General features: G+C 29.3%; 1 protein-coding gene and 2 non-coding genes across 6 annotated transcripts in view; all 3 read left to right on the top strand.

Annotated features, from left to right (window-relative positions):
* LOC100169530 (ADAMTS-like protein 1) overlaps positions 1 to 20,833 on the top strand; it is a 228,026-nt gene that overhangs the window by 176,572 nt on the left and 30,621 nt on the right. The gene's annotated exons all lie outside the window — the stretch shown is intronic.
* Positions 4,767 to 4,856, top strand: TRNAY-GUA. The gene is given in 2 exon segments: positions 4,767 to 4,803; positions 4,821 to 4,856. It is a non-coding gene; the product is annotated as a tRNA-Tyr (tRNA).
* On the top strand, positions 14,314 to 14,405 carry TRNAY-GUA. Its single transcript is given in 2 exon segments — positions 14,314 to 14,350; positions 14,370 to 14,405. It is a non-coding gene; the product is annotated as a tRNA-Tyr (tRNA).

Genomic DNA, 20,833 nt, shown 5'->3' on the forward strand with positions numbered 1-20,833 from the left:
CTTTCACTCCAAGTTAATCCAACACTCCAATCCATTAATTAAACGCCTATCTTCTCTAACAATCCCTGATAACCCCCAGAGACGTCTAAAACGCTCCTGGCCTAGAGACCTTCTAATTTAATCTGTCAGGTGACACTACTGAGTGCCCTCCCCCATCTGTCATTCTCGCTATGTAAACATTATCAAAATTACTTATTGTATTAACTTGTTGTATAGATTGTAATTATATTTTAAAAAAAAAAAGATCTTAGAAACATTTCCCGTTTTTAATATTAATTTTAATTATGATTCGAATAGTAGATATTTTCAAGTTTTCAATTACAGTTCACAATAATATAAAATTTAGATTTTACAAAGTGCTTCGTAGGATCTATAGACAATTTTCTGGTGAGTTAAAATTTAAAATTTTTTTCAGAATCAAAATCAGACAACGATAACTAACTTAAATGTTGTCAATACTTTAGGTCTTTTCAGCTAAAATTGACAGCAGTAGCGAGGCAGTAGCAAGTTGCTAAATCAATAGACAGTGTTTATTAAAAATAATATTTTTTTTAAAGCAAAATTACAATATTTTTACTATATATTAAATTGTCTTTCTTTAAGAAAAGCCCAATGTTTCAGCATGAGATTAATATAAATGTCATCAGTTAAATATTTGTTACAATTTAATAAGCGATCTACTCCCGTAGTAGAACGTAAACAATTCTTCACAATCTTCAATTTACTGAGCGTGTGCTCGTTTACTAACCGATGCTGTAAAAATCAATCTGCATAGTTTATTGCCAATAGGCAAAATATGTTTTAATTCTTTGGATACTTTAAATATTTCAGTTAATTTTATAATGTTTTTATTGATACAGTGATGGTATAAAATATTTAATTCAGTTATAACTCCATCATAATCACAAATATTAGATTCATTAGATTCAGGAGGGACTATTTATTCATACCTTTCTTCAAATCATCTATTGAACAATTGTTTTCACATGGAACCTTAAAAGAAAGATTTTTCTAACTCTAGTATTAATAACTTAAAGAAAACGTGTATTCAATTTAAAACATAAATTGTAGTAAAATCAAATCATTCATTGATATATTCAAGAAAAAAGATTTTCACCTTGAAAAAAAGCATGGTGGGATATTAAAAGAAAATATACACAGACAACTGACTTAAACAATGTTCGTGACTTTAATCAATGTAATATTCACAATTTTGAATTATAAGTAATATGTATAGTTCATTTTTAACTACATATTATAATGCGTCGCAAATCTAGTTGTTCGCTAATCAGTACGCCCCGGTCTGAGGGACCTCCCGAATTTCGGACGCCGGGTCATTTATACGTTGCTGTCAGCAGGCGCTTATTTAATATTCGGCGCCAAACTTGCAGGTAGATCCTCTCCTATCAACAACCCGGGGACGGTATATATACCACTTGCCAGTAGGGGGTAACTGCAGTGGATAAGGTAATGATAGCCTGTCACCAGTCCCGAAGGCCGAAACCCTTGACCGTGATTTTGCTAAAGATACAGCTTCCCAACAATGACATTCTCGTTTTATATTTACATATACCATGTAGTCAGCCCTCCTATTTTAATGTGCAGAACAAAAATGCAAATGTGTAATACAGATTTTAAAAAATGTGTAGCTTAAAAAATGCATTTTATAGTTTATAACTTTACCCCTCCACACGCTGCACACCCACCAGCTCAACTATTATACAGAAAAACTGTGCAGCAAGATTTTTTTTATTATTAAGGGCTGCGTATTCAATATAACAAATTCTCCGAAAAGTACACCGCGTTTGCTTTATACTTATTCACATCGTTCAAGTATACTATACATACATCGTAAAATGTCTTCAATAATATAAATGCGTATATAGGGTCAGATTTTATTTCGTTGGCTATAAAAAAAAATGTTGTACAAAATATAAAATATTATACTTTTTATTTTTTTGCTGGATTTTTTGCTTTATTGATAAACTATAGTGTCGTTCTTCATAAACAACATTCTAGATTTTGTGTACCTTATAAAAACATCATAAAACTATATGAACTTCACAGCTATGCAAAATAAAGACAAATATTATTAAATTACTTCAATAATCTAGTAATGTTTAGTTTTTTTTTACAATTTTAAACGAGGAAAATAAATTAAGTATAGTAAACCTAAATTGGCTTTTAAATTATAATTGTATTATTATTATCGGAGTACCTACCAATAAACATTTTAAAAATAACATGGAACATATTATTTTGTTCCTGGATTGGATATAATATAATTGTACTATAAAAATTATACTACATTTTTGAAATCTCTTTCTGAAAAAAAGGTAAAAAAAAAAGATAAAAAAAAAAGGTAAAACAGCTCAAAAATGAACATTATACATATTTGGAATTCGATAATAATCCTCTTACGCGCCAGCCCAGGTGACCTTTCATAAACAATAGTCTATATTATAATATAGTCTATACATATAGGTACCCAACTTGAAAATTATATTCTCGTATAATGTAGATACAATACAATTACAATGTGTTCATAATAGTATAATATAAATTACTCGGTAACGAAATCCATCTCCTCGCGAGATCTATCCCCCCCCCCCCCCAAAAAAAAAGAAAAAGAAAAAGAAAAGATTTTATGGATACAAAAAAATATTGTCTTTCATAATCATTATCATTGCCTATATTGTTCTATTAATTAAACAAAAGCTTTGATAAAATAACCTACATTTATCGTTAACCTATATATTTTGGTTTTATTACAATGATTGTCTATAATATATTACATTATTATATATTTGATTTTCGTATTATCATACTTCCATCGTTATAACAGGCGCGCCATACAAAACTTTTTAAAACGATGTTTTCCGACGTGATTAATGGTTGTCATAAGTAATTACAAATATTGTTAGAATTTATGATGTACAAATATTGTATATATTATCCATTCATACCCATAAACAAAATCATCACTTACAGAATATCCATTATACATATCTGCTTAGATGTAGATACGCATATTCCATAATCGTGTATCGTGACGAATTACGGTATAATACCTATACAAGAGACACACAGAGCATTAAATAATTATACAATAATACTATATGCAATGTTGGTTAGTATTATTACCTTCCCGACTCCCGAGATTATAATGATTACTCAATTTCCCGTATTCATTTACTATAACGAACTTGCGGTGCATTATTAGATTAGTAGACAACTATTAGCTATAATAGCTGTTATTGTCAAGCTATGTATTAGGCACTGGGCAGCATTAACTAATTTTATAGCAACAATTCGCAATTAATAATTTATCGATATTGGATAAACGCCAAAACCCATTACCATGTCAAAATCGATTAAACTTGAGTTACGGATATTTATGATAAAAGGTAGTTATAAAGTGTTATTATAACTAATAACTTCAAAATATATCTATACATTCTAATATTTAAATATCTATCGACTTTCGGATAAATTTGACAGTATTTAACTTAAACTTTGAATTATTAAGTCAATTTAATTAACTAGGTACCCAAAACTTTGTTCAAACTAGATACTAATTTTTGCAAGTTATAATTTCATGAGAACATCTTTAAATCTTTAGATCAAGGTCGTATCCAATGAATGATTCTGGAGGTCGATATTCTTTCGCCCACTGTAAAATGAAAAGTAATAATAAAATACAGTTTAAATTAACTTCTGAAAACCTTTAGAAACTATCCAAATTAAATTCGTGTATCTAACACGAATAAAATATACAAATTTGATACACTCAAATCTCGACCAGAGAGGCAAATTATAATATTAGTTCACTGCATCCATTTTATGGGATAACGAGACAACAAGTTGGCCAATCCGTTTTGTGTATTAACACGGCTTTTTATCATTATTATTCTCTGTATATTAATCATAATAACTTTATTGGTTTTAAATACTTATCTTTTCGGTCTGTTTATTTTATTTTATTATTTTGTTAATTTCTGATGATATTAGTATATAAGTGATATTTAACATAACTCGCATGAGAAAAAAAAAGAGCTTTTCTAGGCTAAAGATAATAACAATTTTATTATTTTCGCAACATAATTAGTCAGACAATGCTTTTCGGGTTGTCAGTGTTAATATCACAAAACAATCAACAACTATGAAATTGTAATGAACATATTTTCAGCCAAGAAATCTAGAAAAATAATAGTTTAACTTGTGACTTGCAACATTGTTAAATTAAAAATTGTATTTACAATAATTTTAAGACTTTAACTTTCAGCTTATTATAATAAATTTTCACATGAGTTAATATCTTATACAAATATAACAAAATAAATCTTATCCCAATGCCTTCAAATATCATAATATAATACTTGAAAAAATGTATTACTCGTGGCCCAAAAAAGTATAGTATCATCACCGCAGTTTTTCGACTAAAAATGCGTCTATATAGTGATTTCATTCGAAAGACGCACGTAAAATGCAACCTGCAATACATCCCACGCCTAACGCATATTTAAAACTGGCAACCCAATGCACCACCTCACAGTCTTTGGAGCCCAAAAATTCTGTCCTATAGTAGCACTATGGTTGTGGTGTTGCCTTCATGGCTGCGGTATATCTCAGCATACCTATTGTGACACGTCTTATAAATAATTATTATACTTTCACAAAATATTTTGGTCATCAGCTGTGCGAACCGCGGGTGAAAGTGCGAACAACACCCAACTAAATGCTATAATGAGCACCATACTCTCCGTCCTTCGGTAGCTCAGTTGGTAGAGCGGTGGACTGTAGTGTAAATATCCATGGTTATCCATAGGTCGCTGGTTCAAATCCGGCCCGAAGGAGACATTCATTTTTGTCGATATTTTTCTTATACATTCTGCTTACCTACTCCATTATTTTTGTGCGTAAAAAAAGCATTATTTAATTGACCATGATATAAGTACTTAATATTTAATCTTTAATAATATTTAATGCACACCAGTTGTTAATGTGGTTTTTTCAGTTTTTATTAAGACAGAAATAAGGGAGGGGGTTTTGAGCGGGACTTAGTCCCTTCATATTTGAAATTATCGTTATTGATTTTGTAAATGACTGTCACAAAGAACTATTCACAATAGTATTGAAATACTAATGGCTAAACTGAAATTACAAGAAAAGAAAACTTGAAATTCAACATTTCAAAAATCGTCAATCCTAATTTATACAAATTGTATTAATACAAGTGGCTGTAACTTTTTGTGTACCGATAAATATGTACTCAAATATAGTAGTTATACATTATGAATAATTGTAATTAAACATGTTGTAAACATCATTTATTTAAGATAATTTTTAGAACAGTATTTAGTGTATCATTATCTATATATATTTGTAAACCATAAAACATGATCATATATGAGTACATATAGTGATTCGATTAAGCTATTAATTTATAGTTTTTATAGTAATTTAGAGTCAATATGAAGTAAGTAAGTAATTAGCAATAGAATAACGAAACTGTTTTAGTATGGAAATATAAGAGAGGGGGGTTGGTGAAGCTTTGCTATTCTAAGTATTAGTCTCCGCAAAAATATCTATACTTACTTTTTCGCCTACCTATATGGGGCTATATGTCGATTTGTTTAATTATTATATTACTACGCATTTCAGAACATAAGACTAGACCGGACAAATTGTCGGGGACAAATAACGAATATAAATATCGTACAAATTCATGTGTAGGTATACAAACACTGGTTTTAATAGACTATAAAGTCATTCAAAATGTAAAGGCAGAATTGGAGGGGGGATCTCCCTCTAAATGTTGTTTTGACTTCTTTAACCATAATATTTACATTAGGTATCACATAGATGTCCCTATGCCAAAATGTATGTCACAAAATTTGGTGCAGGTTACGCAACGTACAATTTTGAAACGACCCCAGCACGTCATTATAGGGTATTAAACGCAAGATTTGTATATTAGAGTATACTCTGCGTTATAACGCAATATCGTACAATGCGGTGTGTGTATATAATAATATTACCTATATTATATTACGCTCTATTCGGAATCACGAAATCCTGTGAGGTTCGAATTGCAGATTTTAACCCACAGTGAATGCCTTCAAAGTACCGACTACCTACCTACCTATAGTATAATATTATATATGTACATTCGCACAAATACATAAACACACGCTGCTGTTTAATTACGCTGGACAATTTTGCGGATGGCTCGGAGTACCATTAAAACGACACGTTATAATAATATATAATACATAATATAATATAATATACATTATATACGTATATATGTGGAGAAGCTGTTAGAGAGAGACAGGGAGCACGCGATGACTTGTCGCGTGTACTTGATAATGGTACTCCATACCTATACAATACATAGGTATGTGTTTCGAAGGACTTGTCTACATTTTGGGCTATAACCCTTTTTCGGCAACATAATAGGTATACGCGTAATATTTTCGAGTGAAATACCAACAGATCGATGTCGTCCACGTGCGTTAGTGCGTCGTGATAAGTGCGTCCATTAATATATTTATGTAGGTGCCCTGCAATATACCTTTATATATATATATATATAATTATACTATTTAGCTTCAGTACTCATATTGCAGAGGGTGGGTTTTATACTCTCGTTGTTCACACGTATACTGCACACGTGGCGTTTATTTACCAACTACAACTCAATGCATTGTCGAGAAGAGTTGCAAATAACACGGTCAAGCGATTTCTAGGTATATATATTTTTTTTTAATAACAACGATGCAACGCATTCTTTTTTGATAGGCTTAAAGAGTAAAATAAGTAATACCATATTATATTATTATTTTAAAAATCATCAATACCTTATCTATTATAAATTATAATATATAATATTATAAGTCGCATCAATCTCACTTCATGTTTTCAGTAAGGAACCACTCATTTGTCTACGATTCACTCATCCCATCTCGCATAATAACAATCACATCACACACAGAATGATTAGCGCCTGCGTAATAAATTATTTTAGTTTTCAGCTACCTCATTTTAATATTATTTAATGTATTCCATTTCACGTGTTTGTGATTGTATTCAATAAGTAACTCCACCGTATACACTGTTTCACTAATTATTGCTACTATAAATTGTACATCTCGTAAAATTCTACATATGACGTCAAAATAGAAAAATAAATATTGCATAATAATAATAAATTGTAAAAATATGTATTTTTGTTCCTTCAACTGAACGCACATACAACTCCGTTAAACATTTTTTTTTTTTTAATATGTTAAATATGTCACTACGGTATAGCCTACGAGATTGTATACCAAGTAAGTACCTACCAGCAGGTAGGTACCAAAAATACCACTAATATAATGTTATAACACCAAAACTATTCTTTTTAATCTCATTTCAGCGCATTATAATATTATGTATTTCACTTACACACGCAACGTTTATAATGTACCTACCTACAACAGTATAATGGTCAAGTAAAGTTGCGAGTAACACTATCAAGCGATTTCTACAGTATTTGTATAATAGTCTATGCGACGCCTCCCCTCGCCGTGGCAATGAGACGTTAAGGAAATAAGTACAAAATATAATATATAATAATTTTTTTAATAATGTAGTGATTTTCGTAATTTTTATTAATCTTTTTGACATAATGTTATAGCACCGCGATGCGCATGATGGTGTATATTGTGCGCAGCTGTATATAATAATGTGTTCACAGAATTTTATTTTCCGTAAGTTAGTACATTAACAAACGCACTCACGTGTATAGTATATAAATGTGAAAAAAAATCTTTTAGGGTCCTTTAGAGTTGCACCAAGTACGATTTTATTGTTTAAACTGTTTTTTCGTACTTTGGAGCCTTCAGTTTTATCGTACGCTACAATATAATAAATTATAAAATCTTATCTTAAACAACTAAAACGTTCACACATGGTTCGCTGAATATTTTTTACATAAGTTCTTATGAATTATAATTGCAGGTATTTAACTATATACAGAACATATTTAATACTATTAAGATTTAAAGTAGATAGGTACCCATAATTTATAAAACTCTGGTATTTGTTTCACTCTATTTATTATAGGTATAATCCGGATAAATTAATTAAATGACCTACTTAATTTTCATGCTATTAATAGCGTATTTTTAATACATATTTTTGTTCTCCAAAGATATATTTTCAAAAATTTTACTTCGACATTTAATATTATTAAAATCAATGCGTTGTAAAATGCATATTTTATATTATGTACAGTTGGTACATATAAATACATTTTGCAACGCATTGATTTTAATATAAAATGTCGAAGTAAAATTTTATCGAATTCATGATCGGACAGATATTATAACTGCGATTAGCATACACATAACGCAGATATGTGGCAAAATTCACATTTTAGGTTACCGTGGTGCATACATTTTACAGCGAATTTGTTGTGTTTTATCGTCGTCAGTAAATTATTATTATTTAAACGACAATTTTTCTTTGCATAATATTGTACGGTAAACTCTCCGTTTACGACCCATTTGAGTGTTCGATCCATTTGGATATTATAAAACCAGAGTCGGAAATCGCGTCTTTTATATATTATAAATTATTGTTATTATTATTATAGTATATTAGCATTTAGCAACTAGTAGCTACGACCTACCTATATTATTATATGATTTGTCGTGACATTTTGCGGTTTAAAATAATAATAATACTTTAATACGCACCAGGCGGTTGATACCGCTCGACGTGACGGGTTGGGTATAGGTGCATACGTTGTATTGTCAAACCCAGAAAACCACAAACTGACCGGGTCCAGTTAATTTATCGAAAGAAAAAAAACTACACAGCCATTTCGTCCACAGCGCAATATATTTTATCATTTCGGACGTACTACTGTAGCGCACTATTGCAGGTGTGTATTCATTTATTATTATTCGGTCACAGTTGTAATACAACTGGCCTATGTATATGCAGCAAATAGATGGTATACGTTATAACCATCTATCAGTGGAGGATTTAAGGGAAATGGCCAAAGCAACAAACATTATAGAGGGTTCAATAAAATAGTTTCTCATGAGTAGGGCAACATAGTTTTCGTTTTTTTAATAAATATTTTAAGTCAAATAACCTTCTAATTATAATTAAGTTCTATAACGATTAACTACCGATTAATTAGGCAGATAGATAGGTACTGGTCTGTAAAATAATTAAGTTTAAAATGTATGACCATAAATAGCTTTAGTTAAAGCAAAATATACCTATTAATATTGAAATGGAACTCTTAGAAAACAATAAATATAAATACATGCATATAGATTTTTAATATTCGAGCAATATGCGTTAGAATAGTGTATAATTATTACGTCTTATTAGTTATTACCACAGTCGATGTACACATGACACATCATTCCTGGAATTATTGGATTGAATCAATTCCCGTTCCGCTTTTAGTATTGATAGAAAAAAATTGGGAGAGGCCGACTCCCCGGGTTCCACGTAGAGACAAGGAACACGAGAGAATTTTTAATTTAGATAGTTCAAGGTTGTCCTTAAAAGCTCAAGTGCCACGTATAATTTTCATAATTTTTTTTTTTTTAATACTACAAGAGTAGTAATAAGGACATGCTAAAATCTCAGAATATATAATATACGCTTAAAATATAAACTACAACTTGTACCTATAGTTTGCACAATAAGGGCTTAGTTATAGTATAGGGCTTTATTACCGATTTCGAACGAAACAGGAAAAAATTTGTTTAACCTTTATTATAAGGTTTTTACTGTTGTCACCTATACGCGAAAATGACGTATACCCACGAAATATTTTAGCAATACATCACTGGATACACCTATCAACGCGCATTATATAGTATTATAATAGTCCACGTGTGAACAACTGCAGCAGGCGCTATAAATAATAATAATAATGACAATAATAAAATATCGTGGTCGCAGAGAATGTTATAGGTATGCACTTTGCACTTATACATATTATACCTCCATCACACTGTATGCTGATGTAGGATAATAATTTTCCCACATTCTGGACTCTGTCCAAAGGTATAGGCACTTGGCACGTGCTTTACACTGGTCTAAATAGGTATCCTAGGCGGTTTATGGTTCGAGATACTATAAATTATTATATTGGGTATAAGGTATATTGTCGTCATCACGATGACTTCACACTAGCGTGTGTGAAGTCCACAACGATATATTACTATATTATTTTCTTGCATGATGTGCCGGTGGGGGTCTAAAAAGTATAATACTTACATATCCCTAAATATACTGTAATATACAAATTACAAATTGATTTATCCAACGGAAAACGCTCAAGCGATCATTTTCAATTTTTATAACTTTTTTTAACGACATTCCTCATTTTTTATGAGTTACGATAATGTCTACAAACGCATAAAGTTTAGACTGATCTTTCCAAGTATACTAATAATATTATTATTGTCACGACAATGCAGTCAATTGATTGATAGTATTATAGACTATAATATTGTCTATAAATACCGTGATGGCTATAATAATAATATATTAATATTTACATGCATTATACATAACATCAACATTTTAATGAGCCCCAAACCCCGAACACAACAACTACGTCTTCAAGCTCATACAGTTCCCATCAGAAACTTACCTTATAAATAAATTGTAAATAATTGTATATTATAATACTTAATACTTAACTTCATTTTTTTTTTTACTTTTTTTTCCTATTTGTTATTCCTAAAAATGTTATTATTTGTATTATAAGTTTTAATATTATGTAATGCATGAATATTTAAAAAATACCACGGATAGTTTGTTTAATAAAAAAAAAAAATTAAAATTAAAATGTGTATAATATATAGCTATAATGCAAGTGTATTATACTCATATATATATATTATATAACATACGTAGGTCACGTATGAGTTAATTCTCATCCTCACTCGTTTATATAAATATCGTAATAGTACGTATCTACGGATTGTGCTTATAGTTAAAACTCGCATAACAACAATATAATATAGTCGAACTTAGGTATTTACCTCTATTTACATTGGATATTCATAGGATATTCATATTATTTATACAACACCGTCATTATATCCCGAAATATACAGGATGATTCACTAAGTATGCTCTCTCATTTTTCTTCTCAATTACACATGTTATTCAAAATCTGATTTTTGAAATTTGTAAATATACTTAAGACAAAATTTTCAAATTCTTAAGATTTTTTGTAATACTTGAGGAGTGTCCTGTGAAGATACATAGTTCAGTTTTTCAAAAGACAACCTGCCTTATTTGCAGTGAATAAAAATCAAAATTAAAGTTCGAACAAGTAGGTTTTAAGTTATCTAACTTTCTGTACTAAGGATAATATATCCATGATAATGACTATAAGGAGTTTGAAAGATATAGAGGGTATGGTAATTTGGAAGTCTTAGTAATTTATATTATTAATCTATATCCCTTAGTCATTATTTATAATTTATAAAAATCAACCAATCATAATAAATATTAAATACTATAGGTAAGTATATCTGATATTAGGTATATACATTTATTTTGTAAAATAATTTTTTACGACTATTATTATCCTTAATATAATCATTTTAATAACTTGAAAACCTATACTCGTTTGAATTTCGATTTAAACACATCACAATTTTTAAAAAAAATTCTCTACAAACAATTAAATGTATAAAATAGGATTCCGCATTTGAAACCATAAATTTGCAGTATCACCACAGATCAAAAAATCTGAGGAATTTTAAAATATTATGGTCTTATGGTTATTTAAAAAAAATTTAAAAATCAGAATTTGGATATATTATATATATATCTCTATTGTTAAATTAAAAAAAAAAAATGGGGGTGAACAAACATGTTGAATCACGCCGTATTTCACAGCACCCTAATTCACTAATACATTTTTCTTTATAGATTGTGTGGCTTGGAGGAGGTTCATAGAAACAATCTATACACAAATTCCTACCTATTATATATTATTAATTTACATATAACATTTACGTCGAAGCCCCATCACTATATTATTATACGTAGACAGTTAAATACAGCTATAGTGTTTTACTGCCTATGATGTTGTTCGTCTTTGGTGTATACCGTAAATACCTATATGGAATTAATGGATGAGCTGCAGAAGCTGATAACATTAGTTTTATCGGACTTTTAAGTAACTTTAAATGTTGTGTGGGTCACATATTGGATCTTTGGATTATTATGATCCACCCACTGTCAAATGGATACCTAGCTACTATACTATATAAAATATAATAAAAGTATACTTACACAAATACACAATACATTGATACATTGAAAGATTATATTTATTTTTTCTACTAACATTCGCATTTCATAAATTTTTAATTGCTGCATGCAGCAAAATGTAATTTGTCTTACCTCGGACGCGCTCTTGACAAGACAGGAATTGACAATGTTTCGAATATTTTCGACGCCATTACATATTATATGCGGTACTGAAGTGCACAGTGCACCTATACTTAAACCGTCACTGACTATATTCATTTTCTGCAAATTTTTTTTATAACCTATTCGTTCACTTTTTCTCACACAATTTTCAATTAATATACTTACACTGTTAGTCGTACTATATTGCAGAATACTAGCATGCACAATATTATACAAGACATTTTTTCATCGTGAATAATAGTAAAATATACTAAATGCAAGCACTATATGTCTATATAGCTGTCAAGCAGCAGGGCTTAAAAGTATGTGCATTAATAACATATAACTAAATTCAATGGGTGTATAATTTTAAAAATGTCAGAGTGTATTTTAATTTTAGTTGATTGTAATTAAATATCATGAATAATAAAAGTTGTATATACCTAAACAATATTGTATAATTATATTAGCGTACAATGACATTTTAGATATATTATGATAGATACCATTATAATTTATAACACTATAAAACAAACGGCGAGTATTAATTCACGATACCAATACGCAATTGATTAAGGCGGTAAAGCTACTTAGAATAATAATAAATAATTATTTATTTTGAGTTTGGATAATATTATACGTATATATATTTATACATATATATAAATTCCAAATAATATTCAAACATTAAAAATTAAACTTTGAATAATAATTGTTTGCACATATACACTACTTTTATCAAAGTATACTAAAAAAATTAAATTAAGTATTAATAGTAGGTATAGTCCTATTATAGAATTATCATATGTAAAATTGTAGCTTTAGTACCTAGGACCTAGGTATTAAACATTAAACTAATTATTAGTAGGAATTATATCAATATATAACCGATGAGCACGATTATACAATTATATATACAATTGTTACACATAAAGTATAAAGTATGTTACCTATTGATTTCATAATAAGGTAATGATATTTAAAAAAATCATTTTGTAAGGGGATGAAATATTATGAATGTATGTGCACATATAATATATTATATAAAAGGTAAGTAAATAAATCATAACAGGCGCCCGAGGCAAAATAAAACACACAAGCGAAACCGCAAGCTTATACAGCTGACGACAGCAATGACGTGTGAAAGTTACATCCGACATAGATACGCTAAATTTCGTAAATTTGTCAGATATCCAAACACTTTCGGTAGTTCGGTACCTACCCTACTACCCTCTAACGATCACTTGGCATCATACATAATATATTATACGTATACACCACAGGTCCTGTCGTCCGTCAGGTCCGAATCCAGGAATGAAAAAGGGGATGGACTTATTACTTATATAGATACAAAAATAAAAAATGCGACTACATTCAGATCATATAATTAATATTGTGGGTAGGTATGTAGAATGTACCTTGTACCTATATCAAAACCCCATATCCATATGACCATATTATGTAGCTCTTAAAAGCTAAAGGCACAAGCATAATAATATTAGGTAGGTACCATTGAATGAACAGCTGTCGGAGAATATAAAGTATGCGTACATTTTTTTTTTGTAAATAAACTACCTAAGTATATAATATTAATAAATGAGATCGAAAATCTTTGGAACAGGTAGTTATAAAATAAACCCCTAAATACACCCCTTCCACTTGTATCAGCGCATAGTATTGCATAAACTATATAGGAGGTAGGTAAATAATTAATGAATCATAATGGACAGCGGACTGTCGCTGATAAATAAAATACACTTAACACAGTGAACCCGCAATCTGATAACAGCTGGCGACAGCGGTAATGAGTGAAAGTTGCGGCTGATTTAGATATGCTGATTTTCGATCGATAATCATCCACTTTCGGTAGCTCAGTTGGTAGAGCGGTGGACTGTAGTGGCAAACCGATCACAGATATCCATAGGTCGCTGGTTCAAATCCGGCCCGAAGGAACAATTTTTTTGCCGATTGATTGATTGTTCACGTATCGATCAAATCGATTTTATTGCATTTAATATTGTCTTGTAGTGAAGGCTGGGCATTAACGAGTTAACAAGTTAAAAGTTAAGTTAATTTTAACTTACTAACTTAACTTACTAGTTCGCTGTTTTAATTAACTTAATTTTAATTTAACTCATTAGGTCATATTATGGTCAACTTAAAATCAACTTGTATTATTTTTAAAATTCCCAATTAAGTTAATTTTGAATTTTCGGGTTATCCATATAATATTTTAGTATATTAACGGTTTGTCGATTTAATTTATTTAATTTGTAGAATATTATATAATATTACTAGAAAAAAGATTTCTCTTTGTATTTATTTAATTATTTTTATAGATATGAACTAATATAATACTATTTTATATGAATTAAGTACTATAATTAAAAAATAAAATAATAAATGATAATAGTATAATACAATGTGACATTTAGACCATTGTCGCCCCTATTATCGTATTATAAGATTTATTAAAATCTATACGACTATACGAGCCCACGAAGTCACGTTTAATAATAGCGGGCCTATTATCATTATTATTAGCCATTAGGTCTCATCAGTTATTTCTTATTATTAAATATTTTATAATTTGTACGATTGTCGATTATCATGAATTGTGAGTTGTGACTATTTCTATTTATTTATTTATTATATTTAACATATTTTATGTTATAATAATTGTATTTCAAAAATACCTACCTACCTATAGCGGTGTATATACACTTTTTCATTCTTAGTTCATAGTTTTCATTCCTCAGTTCCTCACTAGTTTGCTTAGTCGCTTACACTGCTGCAGTTTGTCAGTAATAAGTTTTCAGTTTTTTCACTATTAGTTTAATTATTTATTTTCGAATTGTAAATGTCAAACAGTAAAATTATACAGGCGATACAACCATACAACAGGTTTTATCTATTATCATAACTCATAAGTATAGGCTACATTACTATATATAATATTCAAGTGATTTTCAATTATTTTAATATCTTTCCAATATCCGTCGCCGATAATTTAAAACAAACATCGTTTATTAGTGGCCAGCAAGCAAACTATCATATTATTATTAATCGACCGGTAGCATCGGCTGGATTTCACGGACCCGATTATTTTCCCGAACACAATTATTTATATTATTATTATTATTATTATTATTGTAATACTGTACTTACGTTATAACGCAGAGATATACTATAATAATTGTATTACAATATTTTAACGATGATATTTATCGATCTGTATATTATATACTGTTGTACTCGTTTTATACTTTTATAGGTGAAGTCTTTTAGATTCTGATCGTAGCCATTAATGCGTATTGAGATTTTACAATTACCTGTGTGTGTTTTTGTGTATGTGAATAGCTATTAGGTACACGGCGTTTTATGGTAGAAAAAATGATTTATTCTTCAACATTGGGGATAATTTCAGATTGCGAATTGGATCTAGTTGCCAGTTGGTACCTATACCTTTGAAGGGTGACATTAAAAGTTATTTTCTTAATAGTTGGGAAAAACTTTTTATTAGCATCTTCTATATATTATATAAATATAATATATGGTATACATTTAAATTAATTTCATATTATAGACATTTTAAATTTTCTATTTATTTTTCCTTTTAATTAAGATAACTACTTTGTACAGATCGCGCGATTTGTACAAAAATGACTTGTACTAGTATTATTTCGAGCACTCACACGATGCACACGTGTGCAATTTTTACTATCATTGATTTATAATATGACAGTGGTTCTTATCTTAACAGTCGTATCATAATAAAGTTAATATACACGATTTCAGATATACCTACCTTAAATATATATTATATTATATAACAACACGTCAAGATAACTAGATAAGAATATAAAGCATATAATATATATACATCATATTATTTTTATTATTATACTTTGAATAATATTGTACATTTGTACTATTATATTATGAATAATTTCACTCTGTGTAACTTTTTTTTGCACACACATAATTCATAAATGTATTTTAATACGATGGCAAAAATTGTTTATTTGTAATTAAAAAAAAGATTAAGTATGGTTTCATTTCCAGAATATTTCATTTTAATTGTTCTGCTCAATTTTTTTTGTACTTGTGTTGTATACAACTGTTAGACCGTCAGCAATGTCAACACCGCATATTTGCATTCGCTATGTTAATTAGTAAAATTAATTAATTAAAAAACGTATATTAATAAAATCTACGTTAAAACAATATAATAAACATAGGTAATAACTAATAATAAATAGATACACCTCTACCGGCTGTTAAGTGGCCGGTCACTTACTCTGACACTGAAATAACGCTTCAATGCTTTATTAAAATGTAATGCAGATTCAACATAGATTTCAAGACGCTCACCAAAAAACCGAAAAAAAACATTATTACAAATAGTTTGATTATTACATTTATAAATTGTTATGCCTGCGAGATAATTCATGGAATATTAATTGATATAACCATGTCAAAAGTATTTACCTTGCAACCGTATATAATAATATAATAAAATAATAATAGTAAAGTTAACACAGCATGTCAGCATTTCCATTAATATATGTGTGGCCCGGTATAATGACTCAGGTATCTATATCTGGCTGTGACTTCTGGCGTACAATTAAAAGTTTCCATTTATTTATTTATTTCGTTATTTTAATTATAAAACGTAGTAATAATAGTCGTATATTTTTTTTATAGAATAATTTCAGTATACGTGATATTGCCCAAATAATTCGAAGTCGTGATCCAATATAATATTATTATGTAAGACAGTCCGAGTGCACAACAATAACGTGTATGTTTAAATAATAATATGTGTAGGTATTATTATAGTTGTTAGTAAGTTATTACTTATTAGGTAATTATTATATTTATTAGCATATACTAGGTACAGACTTGTGCAGTAACGGTTTTTGAAATTGATTAAATTTTTGATTGGAAAAAACTAAAAATGGCTTTCGTTTTTTTTTAAGTAATAGAAAAGAAAAGTATTGTTTTAGTATTTTATTTTTCGAAATTGTGTTTTTATTCGAATGACATTCATTTATTCATGATTTTTAGATGTTCATATTTTTCATTCTAAATAATAGACAAGTATATAAATTTAGAAATTCGACTTGCAATAGATTGATAGAGTCGTCGACCGTCACCCGTCGGTGTAAAAAACGACCCCGTACCGGGGTGTTGTATTAAATATAGGTACAATGCGCGTGTTTACGTTTGAATGAAAAAAAATAATGATAAGTATTGGTAATTAATGTAAATGTTGATAAACAGTCGTGTGTTTGTCAATATGTGGTTCAGTGGTTGTCACGATTTTTAAGAAGACGTCGTACCCGCATAATAATATAGGAAACGGTTATAGATAATAATATTATTATGACCGAATTGAGTTTGAAATAATACGACTAATTATTGAGTACGAACCGTTTTCTTCCAATTGTTATATAATATAGTATTTTCCTTACCCATCTGATACGATTTGGCAGCTGTGGTGGTGAACGACGTAAAATGTACTTAACGTTTACTATATAAATATAAAATATACATTTATTTATAATATCCAACTATCCAAGTGCCATCGTGAATCGCATTTTTGTTTTCCCCATTACTGGCGAAGTTTCTCGCAGCATATTGGTGGCGCCGAGGAGGGTAGCGACGAGTGCCAACTACTCAAAGTATTTATTTACCAGAAATACATGTTTACTCAATTAGTATTGAACTGGAGAACTCGACAGTCCGCAATATAATTTTTCGGACTCGATTAGGTAATTTGGGCAACGAAACTCTGTAACTTTAGTACGCGTCCAACAATATTTATTTTGGATTCCACTCGTGTATGAAATTCGGAAACAACTAACAAGACAAGTGGAGCATACCTTTATATTTTTAATTTTATAGTTATTAATTTTTAAATCATCGTACTATACTACTACCTACGTCATTCGTGTGTATATCTCAATGATAGAAGCCTACATGGAGCTATAATAATACACTTTATATTTTGAGCATTGTACCCTTTTTTATAATATATTATAAAAGGGTAGGAACGATTCCTTTTTAAAAATTGGAATTGGATTTTGGAACGAACCCTTTTTTTATATTAAAATATATAGAGGAACGGAATAGATTCCTATTAAATGTTAACAACATTACAGGTAACTATAGTTATAATTTATTAACTACCTATAAATAAATCATACATACAATTATCAAATAGCGACAATAGCGTACGCAGGATTTTAGTCCGATTAGGGTTTCACCTGAGTAAATAATCAACTTTATTTTTTTCTAAACAGTTTTTATACCTATAACAAATTATAGTTAATCTCAAATTTAGTCTACATTTACAGTTTTTAACATCGTTATTTATAAAACCCCATCGGGTCGTAATAAACGTGGTAATAATCGATGGACGATAATACACCATCGATTATGGCAGACGTTTAGCAATGTTCTAAATCAGCCAAAAAAAGAAACTGAAACCATGATTATCGACGTCTTTTTCATATTCAACAATTTATTTTATATCTATTAAAAATGACCAACAATTTATTGATCTGCGTGTATCAAAATGGTGGTAAATAATATTTTTTTTTTTTAAAAAAAAAAAAATTTCAAGGGATCCAGAACTCTAGAACCCTCCCCCTGCGTACGCCACTGAAATTATCACTAGTGGGCTCAGTCGTTGTAAAGGCTGGGGCAGCCATGAGACACATAGGTACTGCAGCAATGAAGGTTTTTCCATTGAGAGCATCCGTTTCCCAAATTCTTAAGATAATAATATTATTCAGTGCATAATATTATAATAGGAACCTATAGTATAATATTATACACACAACCACAATCATAATATTAATATTTACCGTAAGATCTGGGTCAGTGTGATTTTGAACTCTGTATGCGTAATTATCGAAATATTGCAACTTAACATAACCTAACATGCAGTTATTCGTTTTGTATGTGCACTGTACATATAGTTGTAGGTATTGCTGAAGTTTTCTCTTGTAACTATATTTATTATATCAATGATAGTATGATACAATTACAAATATATATATTATGAGTAGATGATGCTGTGTAGGGTATACACTATACGAGGTAGAATATATTAATAACAAATAAGCGAATAGTAATATAAATGTAATAGAAAAACTACACTAACTCCGATAAATCGTATGACTTTAATTTATTAGAGTATAATATTATATATTATGTTATCGTATAGGTACGACAAATACCAGCTATGGCCTATGATCTACTAGCGCTTATAATAAAGCCGCTGGAAGGAATACCAATGGGCAATGACACTATATAATATAATATAAAGTATACAGTACATACCTTTAGACTTTAGACTAATAATGTCATAAAGTATAGTCGTCGTGAGATATTATACTATATCTTAGAGCTCAGTCCGTGATATAGACACATACTACCTATAATTATTAATATTCCGTTCGTCTGAAATTATTTTCGTATGCGCTTGATCGTTGCTCAAATAACAATTGAATATCAATGACCAATGTGGCAATGTTATGATATTGTTTGAACATAAAATGGTTTAATATTAAGTATTTATACAAAAATTTGATCCAACAGACATAAGTAATATTATGTATATTTAACATGGAAATATATAGTGGTCGGGACGCTACTAGTTTTTTGTAGCACGCTACGCCTATGACCATTAAATCACACATGTCACATAATATCGGATATCCATCACAATATCCATATACTATATATAGGTACAGACGTACAGTATGAATCTAGATAACTCAAATCTCAACGGTGATTAAAATAAATTTGACTTCTGTATTTTTCGAGTTATATACAAAACACTCCAAAGAGCATGAAAAAGTTTAGTCATTGAAATTCTACAGTATAATATATCCATAGACGTAAAAAAGTTGAACTACTTAAATAGAGACGAAATTTTAATTGTTCTAAAAGTATTTATAAAACACTATCACAAATCACAAGACCGGGGAAGGCCACGTTATTCAAAAAATGTTCGAAACAATTATATGAAACCGAGGACTTAGGAACAAAAAACTTGGGGTAGCATCCACCCTCCCTCTTATTATAGCATTCAATAATTCTGCATGCAACTATTTATTATATAATGTTCCTCACCACAGTGTTTATATATTGTATGTCCATATTATAGTGGCGTATACTCACCAGTCTCTTTTATAATTGTATTGGTATACCACCAACCTTGATCTCCAAATAATTATACTTTAAATTTGATACTTATAACTATTTGAATACTTTATGGAGATTAATAATTCAACTTTTAATATATTTGCATAAATTAGTCATATCATTAATTTGTGCTGTAGGTAAGTACTTATCAAATTAACAC

The sequence above is a fragment of the Acyrthosiphon pisum genome, chromosome A1, assembly GCF_005508785.2.
Source record: "Acyrthosiphon pisum isolate AL4f chromosome A1, pea_aphid_22Mar2018_4r6ur, whole genome shotgun sequence".
NCBI classification, from domain to species: Eukaryota; Metazoa; Arthropoda; class Insecta; order Hemiptera; family Aphididae; genus Acyrthosiphon; species Acyrthosiphon pisum.